The sequence below is a fragment of the Fundulus heteroclitus genome, chromosome 4 (assembly GCF_011125445.2).
Source record: "Fundulus heteroclitus isolate FHET01 chromosome 4, MU-UCD_Fhet_4.1, whole genome shotgun sequence".
In the NCBI taxonomy this organism is placed as follows: Eukaryota; Metazoa; Chordata; class Actinopteri; order Cyprinodontiformes; family Fundulidae; genus Fundulus; species Fundulus heteroclitus.
The window spans coordinates 22,343,194-22,356,866 of NC_046364.1; the positions used below are offsets into that span (position 1 = coordinate 22,343,194).

Genomic DNA, 13,673 nt, shown 5'->3' on the forward strand with positions numbered 1-13,673 from the left:
GATTCGGCTTTTTTTTTTTTTTTTTTTTCCCCAGTGTCCTGTCTGGCAATGTGGCAATAAGAATTGTTGTCTTAATGCCAAACGGAGCTCATCAGATTTGACTTTCACAAGTGGAACAGTACTGCTTTTGCCATAGTGCTCCACTTGATTTATGAATGTGAATACTTTTATTATGATTCATGTGGGGAATATCTCAAATAATATGGACACTACAATGGGAAAGTAGGAGAGGAAAGGAAGAACAAGAAGAAAAAAAAACAAAAAGTGAAAGAAAGAGGAGATAAAAGGAAGAGAATGATAAAACACTTATTGAAAAAAAAACATGTACTTCGTTTAATTGAATATCTGCAGTTCCTATATTGTCCACGAGGGGCACTGTGTTTTAATTAGCAGATTAAGCTTCAGGTGTGGAAAAATTCAAATCATTTATTAATTTTTATCTGTTTAATGTATTTTGTCATGCAGGACAGTGTTTTTAAGTTCCAAAAAATGTGAATAAATGTTTTTCAACATAGTACAATCACTGTGATCAGTTCTTATGCATAATGCACAAGTAAATGTTTAACTGAGTAAAAGTATTGTTGAAATTGCACATACTTTTCTTCAAAACACTGAGGTTATTCATAATATATTGTGTAAAAGTGAAATTAATTGAATATAAACATCAGCAAAAAGTCCACATTTATTAGTTCTATTTAATCTCGCAATGAGTTAACTCGTGTGGCCCTCTTGAGATCAGATTAAGCTGTATGCGGCCCCTAAACCAAAATGAGTTTGACACCCCTGGTCTAGACCAACCAGACTGCAGCGCTGCTTTCTCCCTGAAGGTGTTAACATTTGAACAGCTGTTGAGATTTTGTATTTTACATTACTCCTCTTTTCTTATTACTCCTCTTCTTCTTTTCATGATTTTGCAACAGTGCAATGTTGCCAGTGGCCTTCAGGGGTGCTAAATCTGGAAGTTACAGGTCTGGCGCCCCTAGTGGCTAAAGGTTACACAGTGCTGCTTTAATTAACACTACATCTCAGAAAAAAAAAAATTTGTTGTGTGGTATTTAATACAGAAAGGATAACAAATTAAATTGAAAGTAGGCCTGGATTCATAGTGATAAGCTGTAAAAGGAAAATCAGTATAAACCTTTTTAGAAATGAAGTGGATTTGCTGCAAAGGCATACACTGAATATATTAGATGTATTCTGTAAGTGAGCGAGGGAGGCTTGTCAGGAAGAGGTTAACACCATTCTGCTACTGTCAGACACGGAGCCTGACCTACAGCCTGAACCGTTCTACACATAAATGTGTCCAAATGTGGGCTGCGCCAATGTGATGCGTCTCTCCAAGGCTTTTCCCGTCTTTGCACTGATTCGTGAACCTGTGCAAGGACAGCTAAGATAATTGAGGGTGGATCCTTAAAGACAATAACGGTTCCAGTCTCTGGGATTTGGCATCACCAGCAATCAGTAGCATGAAGTGTACACCGCATTGTGACACGCTGTCATGTAGCATCGGGAGGTACAGCAGAAATCACTTAAGTTCAGCTGTCTCCATCTCTGACCTCATTTTGTACTCCAGAAATAGCTTCATCACACCTCACACTGCTACATGCATCCAGGGCTACGTGGGACGCTGACACTCCTGCCTCCGTACACGCATGGACGTTTGCAGAGCAGCCTGCTGGAGGGTAAGGTGTGACATTTAAACCATTCCTCTTACGACGGGGGGGGGGGGGGGCTCTTTAAAAGCCGGCCCACACCATTTCCACATCAAACACATCCAGCCAGCAGGTGCTCTGTCTTCCTGAGGGCAACAGATGAATTTAGAGTATTTGTGTGTGTGTGCCTGTGTTTAAAGGCAACCTGAGTGCCCCCCCCCCCCCAAAACAGCCAGCTTGTTGGTGCAGAATTGTTGTACGATAAGCTTTTCTGTTTAGTGTTAAACACCTCGGTCTCCAGCAAAATCATTACATGCGTCGTTGATGTAGTAAATGTTGGAATTAAACATTTGGGGTTTTTTTGCATGAAAGCTGCATTAGAGTGGATTGTATTCGTTTAGGTGAAATCTTCGCAGCATCGTTCTGTTTAAAATGCAGTGCAATTCTGAATCTAATGGCACAACGAATTCAACTCTACAATGGCATTTTATCCCTGACAAATCTTTACAAAACACTAATTTTGTTGCTGTTGAGGATGCGCTGCATCCACACAGGGATTGAGAATTAGGTTAAGTATGGAAACAACGGGCTGGAGAGTGAATCCATTTATAACTGCTGTCCCAGCAGCGGAGGAGCCTCCCTCCACCCCGTTGGAGGATGCTTGCTGTAAACCAAGTGTAACGAGTCTCCACTGGCCAGCCTAGTTAATTGGCTCCATACTGTACCTATCCATAGACCCGCTCCTCAGTGTTTATTTTCTTGGCTGGGAGATCCGTTCAAAGAGGAGACTTCAACCACCTGTCCCATTTCCTGACATCTATTATATTCAGTCACATTACTGTCATGGGGATCTCCTTATATGACTTTGTGTTGTATATGAAACCTTTAGATTTGGAAAAGTGCATCATCCGTGACCAACCTAAAGCTTTCACCTTTCTGTAGTGCTGTGCACACTGGTCTTCCTACCGATAGACAGAGAAGCTGACTTTAATAGAGGACACATTGTAGCATGAAACCCTTGAAAAGGAGAAATATGGACAATCTCTAAGTCCTGGGAACAGAGGCTTCCTCTCCAAAGTTTGAATTATTTAAATTTTAATTCTGATAACACCAGTGGATAAACAATGCAACATTTAAATGGAATAGCTACAGTTTCAGCTACTCTACAGTTTGACTTATTAACCTGTACAAAAAAATAAGTAAATAAAAAAATCATATTGTTACAAGAACCTCCAACTACTGTCATACTGAAACATCGGTTTGTTGGACTGTGATGGGAAAGACAAAATTTTTTAGTGTTTTGAAGCTGTTCTTCTAACCTGTAATCATTCAGTCGTGTCCTGATCAGAGCACAGGCTTCGTCTGTTTTAGGGTTGGTGAAAACACTGATGTCTTTCCATCATGGCAATTCGTTCACACTCGTTTACTTACATTTCTGCTTGAGTAGAGCAGCTCACATCTGAGATTAGCTCTTAGTAGAATCCCCATGGGAGCCGCGAGGGTGGATTTTAGGTTTACGCACACAACTTAGCCGTGTTGGCTAATGCTTTCTACAGAACCAATAATAACACAATGTAACATGTGTTGGTGTTTGAAATTTATGTTTAACCAATTTCAAAACTGGTGAGGACCACATTGGTGTTTTTATTACACCCTGACACATCAAACCCTGGGGTTAAAAATTATGTAACTTCCTTTTACTGTCAATGACATTTCCACGCTTCAACCCTAAACACTTTCTAGTCGGAGGCGTCGTCCTTTATAAATGAAACAGAAAGACGGATTTGTCCACAAATCAAAACAAAAATGTGGCTGTAACACCCAAGGGGCGGTTTCCATTTACCTCAGTCTTCACTCTTCAACGCAATATCTTTCCAGGACTTAACAATCTGTCTTGCCTACATGGTGAAATAAACAGCCCTCCTTCTCTGTCTGGCACATGTGCACAGGCCCCCTCATGCAATCCCTAAGAGGGCTTTAAAGCCTTAACAGGAAATATTTAATTAGTTTTTAAAGTAAATGGGTGACAAAAAAGGGAGCCATTATCTTTACTCTGAACAGCAGCAGTTGTTTGAAGAGGGAGCATCTCTGGTGTCTTTTCTTTTTTTTTTGGAAGACTACGGCTTGTCTGCACAATAGGGAAAAGAGAAAAAGACCAAGGGAATGGGCCACCGCTGAGTTTACAGCACATGTATACATCTGTGAAAGATAAACGGACGGTGTTTGATGGATTGGATTGATAACCTAGACACTGTTGATGGCAGATATAGGTTGTATCTGTTCCAGAAAAGGACAAATAGATCACAGACTGATGAATTATTTCTAAGGTAGATGAAAAATGATCTGAAGGTAATTATCACCTGCAGTGTTTTACAACGTGCTTAACAGTCATTCAGAGGAGGCCCCAGTAACCAACGGGGAGACAGACAATAGCACGAGGAGACAAAGAGGACAGGATGAGGTGTCCATCATAGAGCTACCAATCACAGCAACAAAAACAACCGAAAAAATAAATAAATAAACTTAATCACCTGGTTTCATATCAAGTAGGAGATGATAACCTATGACAATATTCTTCCCCATATATTTCTTACTGAGGGATATGTTGAGCAGAATAATTAAACAGAATAACATTCTTTAATGAATCAATTATATAGTCTTTTTTCCCCCTGTTTAACATTAAACTGACAAACCGTGTTGTGGACTCATCGGTTATTTTGTCATTTTTTTCTCATAAGGGTGAACACTGCCACACATAAAGCTTGCGGAGCACAAATAGGGGGAGTTATACTGTATAAGATTAATACTTAAAAAGAAATCTTTAAATATATAATAAAAGAGCCAGGGCTACTCAAGCATTACCTACCTGCAAACATATTGGGACTGTATCATTAATAATGAAATCTGAGCTGACGGCAGAAAAAAAGGGGACCAAAACCAATTAAGACCTCATCTGCTGCATCAGCTCTTTTTTTTTGGTAAAGACATCACATTTCAGCAGCGTAGCACATCTGTTCTCATTAGTACCAGCACACCTTTCTCTACCTGTGGTTAAAAATCACACTCACAGTTACATGAGATAATCTATTTCACCATCTGCATTGGGTGGGTGTATTTTTACTTATAACTGTTTGGTAAGGACTTGTTTTGTTCTGTAAGTGTCTGAGATCAGCTCAGCTCAATGGGTACCAGAATGGGGTTAACAGCTATGCCTTTAGTCGGTTTTCAGTCCTTACATTTCAGAACCACAAAGCTCCGACATTGATTAGTAGAGGAGATGAGGTGGCAGGTCCTTCACAATATAAAAGCTCCTTACATTGAGGCTGTTGTTTATTGACTGACCTCAGCTAAACACAGCTAAATAATTAAGCAGAAGTTATGCAACAGACTAATGCAGTATGCAGATGTCTTTGTGGTCTTAAAATGACTATTTAACACATTTGTTGCAATACATCCCATTTACCAGGTGGGACATGCCATGCCACTTCCGATGTCACAAACGCAGTAGAAGGGCATTAATAGCTCCTCCTGCGAGCTTCCTGTAGCCCTGCCCCTGCAGGTACATCTGGAGAATTGAGGCATTTTCAAAATGTTTTTTTTGTGTGGATTAACATAATGATGTATACATCATCAAGGCTAGAATCCATAGGGGAAATATTGACCACTTTACTCAGCTGCTAATTTAACCATCAGCTCGTAAAAGATAAAAAGCCACTATCTATATATGATGTATTATAATAGTTTTGATGCATTAGCACATGTTACAGCCACAAACCTCAGTGGACTTTATTGGGATTGTATGTAATTAAATATAAGATAAGTCTATAATTGAAAAGGGAAATGACAAGCGGTTTTCATGCTTTTTGTTATAAATAAAAAATCTGAATCGCATGCTGTACGTTTTTTTTTTTCATTGAACCTTCTTGTGTTAGCTTTCTGTTTTCTTCATGTTCTGTCTGTCTCTGAGGTAAACAAGTGGGTTTAGACCTGTGTATTAAATCAGCCATAAAATGCATTAAACAGTATTTACTATCCAACTTGTTTCTTGTTTCTTACTAGGATTCCTTTTCTATTAAAGGATTGGTTTTAATGTTTTGGTATTGGCCCCGTGGGACTTTCTTTAGACAGCCCTTCTGTTAAATATATATATATATAGAAAAAACACATCAAATGAACCTCAAGAGAACAAAATAAATAGAGCAAACGCTACTGTGTTACCCGACTATTAGAGATGGTTATTAGAAGACTTATCTTAAAGGTTAAAAAAAAAAACTTGCATTCTAAAATGAAAAACTACAGTAAAGTCAATGGTGTTAGGGTAAATTTCAACCCATATAAATCAAGTCCAACAAAAAGGCAAAACAAAACTCTGAACATTAATACAACCACAAAATGAAAAGCAGAAGTACAAAGAAACATTTGAAAAAATTTAGATTTGCAAGGTCACACAAACAACAACCAATCAAGCAAGTCAAACCAACAGTAATCAAATACTAGTTCCATACAAGCTCTGTATGCACGAACGTGCTTGTTGTGTGTGTGTATTCTAAGATGTATGTTTGGTAAAAAGGGACCTTTGCCAAGCTATTTCATTACAGTAGAGGCACAATACGCATGTATCCACAGAAAGTCTCTCTTTGCAAAAACATGCATGTGTGTTACGGGGCATGTTTGGGGAAAACGGACACTTTTTGTGTCTTCTTTACAGAATTATGTTTTGCAGATGGAGCACAATGCGTTTTTCTTTTCTGTCTATTTCTCCTTGTCAACATGCACCTTCCTAGCTCCTCAAGAACCTCTCTGCTTCCTTTTTTTTGGTTGAGTTCCACCTTTGGTGAATGTGGATCCACAATCCAAATGCATTATATAGAGACACATTGAGGATGTTAAAAAACACAAGCATTGGCCAATCTCCTGGTCCTTTGCTGACAGTAGGTGGCAGTCCAAGATGATTATGGGCTCTATCTCACTTCCTGATGACACAGTTGTGAAAAGTGGAATCACATCCCCTCATTGTACTATTTACCGTGGTGAAAGTTTTGATAACTTAACCGAGATCCTAACTTCCTCGCTAATCCTCACCCAGAGTAGGTCCTCTATCTCTGCAATGACAGCGCAACTGATCATAGATAATAGGATGTGCACAAACAGCGATGATATGTTTGTCCTTTATTTTTGACTTCCTGGCTTTTCATGTTCTTTCCGTGCCGTCAGAAAATCCGCCACTGATTGGTTGACGGTCTGCGTCCAGCTGCAAATGTTCAGATTTTTCAACTCTAGGGTTTGCTGCTTTGGACACTCAGACACACCAGATGACGCGCTGCATGATCTCTCAACACTCCTAGATACACATCCACCATAGATTTTGCATGTAAAGTCCCTGACGTTCAAACTGGACCCTGTCCGTACTCAGCATAAGCCTGCCCAGACTCACAAACTGTGTATTGAATACAGATGGTGTAGGTCAGTCTGGCAGGCCAGGCTAACAGCAGCCACCTTGCTGGATCATACATACCAACATAGGCATCTAGGAAGTTCTTGGCAATGTTCTTCCATATGCTGCCCTGGAGCAATCGTTGCTGTAGCAAAGACTGCTTTTTCGAGTGAAAATTGTATAAAAAGATCAAAACAAGCCTTGCCTTACCTTACTGTCGTCACAGCAAACCTTGTGAACCCAGGGCTCATTTTGATAACATTTACAGCGGCTGCCCTGCCATGTACATCAGGAGGTACCAAACTCCAACAGATGGTGCCACTTTTGGATTCGAATGTTTCAGCAGGAGATGCTTCGGCATCGGTGACCTCCTTATCAACCTGATCAGATGTGTCTGTCTCTTCCGGTTGGTACTATCATCTTCCTCCATAGAAACCTGCTCATCCATATCACCAGTCTGCTGTGTGTCCGCCGACTCATTGTCGGTAAAGATATGATCCAGAGGTTGGCTTAGATTTAATCATCTTATTGTTGCAACAACTGTAAAATGGAGATGAGCGCTCTGCAAGTCACCAACTCCAAATTGAACTGGCCATACATACCTGGACATGGCCGTCTCTGTTTTATCAAAAAAGCCACAGAAGGAGGCATCAAACTGAAACTTAGTGGTTGGAGGAAGAGCTGGCCTTGGGCCTTTTGGTTGATAGTGTGTTAATAATTTAAGTTTTGATATTTATAGTTTCATAATCATGTTCTATAACTGGATCAAAACTGATGCTAAGAACATGAAAAGGTTGTAGCTTCACCGGAGCATTTTTTTTTTTTTTTAGTTTTTTTTAAAATTGTAAATAGAAGTTCCTGAAAGCTTCAAAAAGCCTTTGAAATGAACAAATGTACTAAGTATGCTCATGGATTTAAAAATGGGTGCTGCCGACCCTAACAGCAGAGGAAAGTGTAGCCCCCAGACCCAATACTTTATAGAACCATCTTTAACCTCTGATGGATGAAGTGTCTCTCTCACAGATTCTCAAATGGATCCAAGTAATGACTTCGGTCTAATAGATAGATTGGCTTAGATCTGAGGCTATGATTGGCCATCTAATGCAGAACAGATTACTGGATCAATGTGTGCTTCTGTGCTTTTTGTCTGTCTTGTTGTGTCTCTGTTCTGTCTTCTGTAACCCCCAGTTGGTCGAGGCAGATGACCGTTCACACTGAGCCTGGTTCTGCTGGAGGTTTTTCCTTCCTGTTAATGGGGAGTTTTTCTTTCCACTGTCGCTTCATGCTTGCTCAGTATGAGGGATTGCTGCAAAGCCATGTACAATGCAGACGACTCTCCCTGTAGCTCTACGCTTCCCCAGGAGTGAATGCTGCTTGTCGGGACTTTGAAGCAATCAACTGGTTCCCTTATATAGGACATTTTTGACCAATCTGTATAATCTGATTGATTTTGACTTTGTAAAGTGACTCGAGATGACGCGTTTCATGAATTGGCGCTATATAAATAAAATTGAATTGAATTGATTGGTGCTTGTTGGCTCCATCCAACTTCCCATTCCCTATCACCAGTTTACTTGTTACATGGTTTCTGTCAAACTGCAAACTGGATTTCTTATAACCTTCTTTTCAACGACGGATTTTTTTGGTAACCTGACCCTAGCCAGATGTATTTCGCTCCGCCTAGCTCCACTCATCCATCTGGGACTGAATGCCGTTTCAGAAGGCTGAGCCCTATCAAAAAATCCTTGCATATGATTGGATAAGCCACTTGTCTGTCATCTTTATCGACGTGCTATTTCAACCACTCACATCACATCGAAGCTAACCCGTGATGCTGATGAGAGCAACGCAGGAAAAAACAAATCTATGAATCATCTATGAAACTCTAGCCCTGCGTCCTGATTGGCTGGACAATAAAATTGGTTGGAGAAATCACTTTCTATGGGAGATGTCCCAGATGGATGTGAGTGAAGCTAGGCGGAGCGAAATCCATCTGGCTAGGGTCAGGTTATTTTTTTGGGCCACTCTTGCATACATGCTATATTTATACTCCTGTCCTGTCAACAGGTTCTTCCACCTGAGCTGATTCCAGCTGCTCCTCCAGAGGTACCATAGACTTCTAGGCTGTTTCTCTGGTTAATACGCAGACATTTGCACAGCGAAACAAAGGTTGCAGTGAAACCGGAACAACTCCGGGTCTTTAAACGCTTCAGATCTAAAAGCTGCCCAGATGATGATCTGACTGTTTTCAATTGCTTGAGAATGATAAGCTGATGTGCACATAAGACACATATAAACATGTAATTATATTCAAGTCACTTGAGGAAGAGCAGACTCTAAAGCTGTCCTTTAATCAGCGTGTGGTGCATTGTAGCAAAGTAGAAAAAAACCAACATGATTACAGCTGAGGATAATCCCATTCTACGAGCACTGATGACTGACGTATACAATTATATGTCACACACGCACACAGATGCACACAAGCAGTTGACTGTATACCTACAAAACAGCAATATTTACTGATGTTCCCCAACAGCACAGGAGCAGCAGGGAGTGGAGCCTTCTGTCCAATCACACCAACTAAACTATTGTTAATAAAGAGGCAGAAAGTAGCCTAATGCATTCAACGTCATGCCGCTGTCCTCTGCCTGTCAGGCCCGTGATTCTGCCACATTCACTCATCTCTACATGCATCCGGTACCTGCTGGAAATACAAGGAGTTTGCTCTTGAATATAAAACTGAAAAACTGTTTTCACTGAAATGTCTGCTCTGATTAATGCTGAAATTAAAGCAGGTTGACTCTCTTGCTATACAGAAAGTGCTGGCACTTGTTTTTCATGTGTTACGTTCACAGCTTACAAACTACATGCGTCACCCAGCAAACAGCAAAATAAAAAACACAGTTTAATGAAAAAACAACAACTAAAAAACCAACTATTTCAGTTTCTGTGAAAGCAAGCTTACCTAAATTTAAAGATTCAATAAAAACAGCACACAGCAAAATGTATTCATTAGCTTGAACCTTTTCACATTTTGTCACTTTATTGCCAGTGCGTTTCTATTTTACATTTTTCACTTACGAGCCGGACCAACACAAAGTAGTGCAGAGTGGTGAAGTTGAAAGAAAATGATACAGGGCTTTGAACCTCTTTCACAAACCACAGTAAGACAAGTGTGGTGTGCACTTACATTCAGCCGCCTCGAGTGAATACTTGGCAGAACCACATTTTGCTGCAATTATAGCTCTTTTTTTAGGCGTAGGTCTCTTCTGGCTTTGCACATCTAGGAACTATATTTTTTGCCCATGTCTATTTGCAAGATAGATCAAACTCAATCAGAATTGATGACAAGCATCTGCGAAGAGCAAATCTTGAAATCTTGCTCAATAACCAATTGGATTAAAGTCTAAACCTTGTTCAGCACATTCATGCATGAATAAGCTTTGATCCTAACCAGTCCATTGGCTGTAGCTTTAGGGTCGTTGTCCAACCTGTGACCCAGTATCAAGTCTTGGTCTTGCAGCCACTTTGACAAAAAGTGAAGGGATTTAAGAACTATGGCTACCTTTTAAAACATCATAAAGGAAGATTACTCTCCCAAACAGCTGTATTCTTCCAAGATTCACTGCATCACAGCAACAGGAAACCTAAAAATTCTCTCTCTCTTTCTCTCTCTGCGTGACAAAAAATTAAGGAGCAGTTTGTCAGCTGAAGAAAACAGGATTTTTGGTTACTATAGAAATACGGGCTGGGAAGAGATGTAGAAGAAAGGCAATAGAAATTAACAGTTTTCAAGCATAATTAACTCTCTTCCTATCCTGAGCAACATAATTCTAGCCTCAAGGTGCCTATTTAAGTGGCCAAACCATAACATTTGCATCTTCAAAAACCCTGTCTTATCTGCAGGAATCTCATGAACCATTCTTGAGCTGGTAAAACACCGACAGAAGGAGAGTGGAATCAAAATGTTTACTTTCATATTATTTTCCTCTACAGTCCGTGTCAACTTCTCGCTCATTATGCTGCTTCACTTGTCCCTCGTGTCCCAAAGTGCTTGTTTTTCTGCAAACAGAAACCTCTCCAGGAGTTCCTCTCACCAGCCTTGTACTAGCTGCTGTGATGATCATCTGTTTGAGCATGTATGAGTGCATGTGCAAGACGCAGCGAGACAGGCAGAGAGAGTCCCCGTCTGTTCTGTGACCTGGATATAACGTGGATCCTCAGGACACGAGTCCTGTAGCTTTTCACTGAAACACATCAACACTGACACAAGAACAGAGATTTATCCACAGCTCCAGTCTTCCTTGTTGTTCTCCATAACCATTTGCACAAATCGCTGACATAGGACCAGTCTCCTATATGCAGGTTAGATGTATTACTTTACTGACAACAATAGTGCTCTAAGTTTGGTGCATTTTTTAAAAATGTTCATATCCCCTGAAACCACATTTTCTCACGTTACATCCACAAATCTGTGACTGACCAACACAAAGTAGAGCTAAGGAAAAGGATATAGGGTTTATAAATCAAATCCAGTTCAAAAAGTGTAGCAGCTTCCTTTAAAACTCTTGAATAAGATCCAGTGCACCAAATAGCCCTTAAAATTCATCAACCTTATCAAACATATTCCATCTCAAAGGTCTGCCTAAAAAGTGGATCAGACAGCTGCAGCTGATCCAGAACGCTGCTGCCCGCATCCTCACTAAGACTAAGAAAGTAGAGCACATAACCCCAGTTCTAAAGTCCTTCCTCCGGCTCCCTATATCTCAGAGAATAGACTTTAAAATACTTCTGTTAGTTTATAAATCCCTGAATGGCTTAGCACCTAAATACATCAGACTTGTTATCAGTGTATCAACTTTCCAGACCACTAAGGTCTTCTGGCTCCAGCCTGCTCTGCATACCTAGAACCAGAACCAAACAAGGAGAAGCAGCATTTAGTTTTTATGCTCCGCTTATCTGGAACAAACTTCCAGCAAACTGTAAAGTGCTGAAAGCCTGAGTTCTTTTAGAATCAAGGTTAAAAACCTACTTATTTGTTTTTAGTTGCTTTTAAATGAATTGTTGTAGTTCACTGAAACATCGTTATATTAAGTTTGTAGTCCAACTTCTCTTGATTTTACTGCATTTTACTGTTTACTTTCCTCTGTATGTTTTCTTCTCTTATATTCTGTTCATGTGCGGCCCTTTGAGTTGTCTCATTACTGAAATGTGCTTTACAACAACTCACCCTGCCTGTAAACTATAATCTCAGTATAACAGAGGTGAGGCTCTCAGAGGTTTGCTGAGCTGGGGATACACTAGATGACTGACAGTCTTCACTGGTTGGAAAGACTGCGGAGGTCACACTTACACACTGCTTTCAGCAGATCTTTGTTTCATGGCTGCTAAACTGGGAATCACAGTCTACATGACTGGTCAAAGCATCACATGTGGCAGTTTAAAGGGTATACAAACATGCCAATAGGTGGCGGTAATACAGGATATTCTAAGATTTTATATAGGCTAAATTTCAGTTCCAGTCCCCCATAAAAAATGAGCGATTTTATTTAAAATACTTTAAGCTTATCTACCAAGAGAATTTCTCCAATGGAGATTCAATCTGAATAGAGGGTATTTTATTGACAATATGCCAAATAGTGAACACATCACAGGGCCATGATCAGAGCTTTAAGCAGAGAATCGGCCAAGAGGCCCACAGTAACTCTGGATGAGCTGCAGAGATCGACAGCTCAGGAGGAAGAAGTTGTCAGCAGAAAATCCGTTACCTGGCTTTTGTGGAAGAGTCGCAAGAAGAAAGGCATTATTAAGAGATAGCCATAAGCAGTCAGGTCCGCAGTAAACTGCAAAATACAGGATATGCTCCAAATCCAGGAGGCAACTTTTCGGCCTACATGTTAAAAATGTGTGGGGGACAACTGACTGTCCATATTACCCTGAAACACCATTCCTTCAGTAAAATGTGGTGGAGGCACCATCATGCTGTGTGGATCCTGTTCCTCAGCAGGGAGAGGGTAGCAGTGAAGTACATTTAGTCTTAATACACATGGATATATGAACATAAGCTCTTGTCTTGCATGTACCGTGGAGCGAAAAGCAGCTGAAGAATCGCTCTCCTTCAAGAAAAGAGGGTCCAAACAATATCGGCAACCTCTTGACTGGAATTAGGATGTGTTGAACTTTCCTAGCAAACAACATCTGAGAGTAAGCCTCCTGGAAAGCTGAGCGCTTTTTGTTCTGCAAGTTGGTCAAGGTTACCTTAGAGACAGGCTGACTGCAAACACCCCAGAGCTGGAAACTGGCAGCTTGACACATCTGCAGCATGTTGTCACATCTTTAGATGAGCTGTTGCCTCTTCCTGCATCAACTGTGAGTATAACATTTCACCACTAGTCAAACTCGCAGGGCAATAAAAGGAGGGGACTTAAAATAAGTTTTCTGTCTCTGTAGCGTTAACAAATTTCAGCTTTTTAAACAAGACAGAATTGAGCCGCAGCAGACGGTGAACTACACATTCCTTGACAATATTTCAGTTTTGTTTAATTTATTCCACTCCCTGCCACCATCCACTCATTGTTCTATTGTTT

At 40.4% G+C, this 13,673-nt stretch overlaps 1 protein-coding gene across 1 annotated transcript in view; it reads right to left on the reverse strand.

Annotated features, from left to right (window-relative positions):
- itfg1 (integrin alpha FG-GAP repeat containing 1) overlaps positions 1–13,673 on the reverse strand; it is a 181,860-nt gene that overhangs the window by 88,841 nt on the left and 79,346 nt on the right. The gene's annotated exons all lie outside the window — the stretch shown is intronic.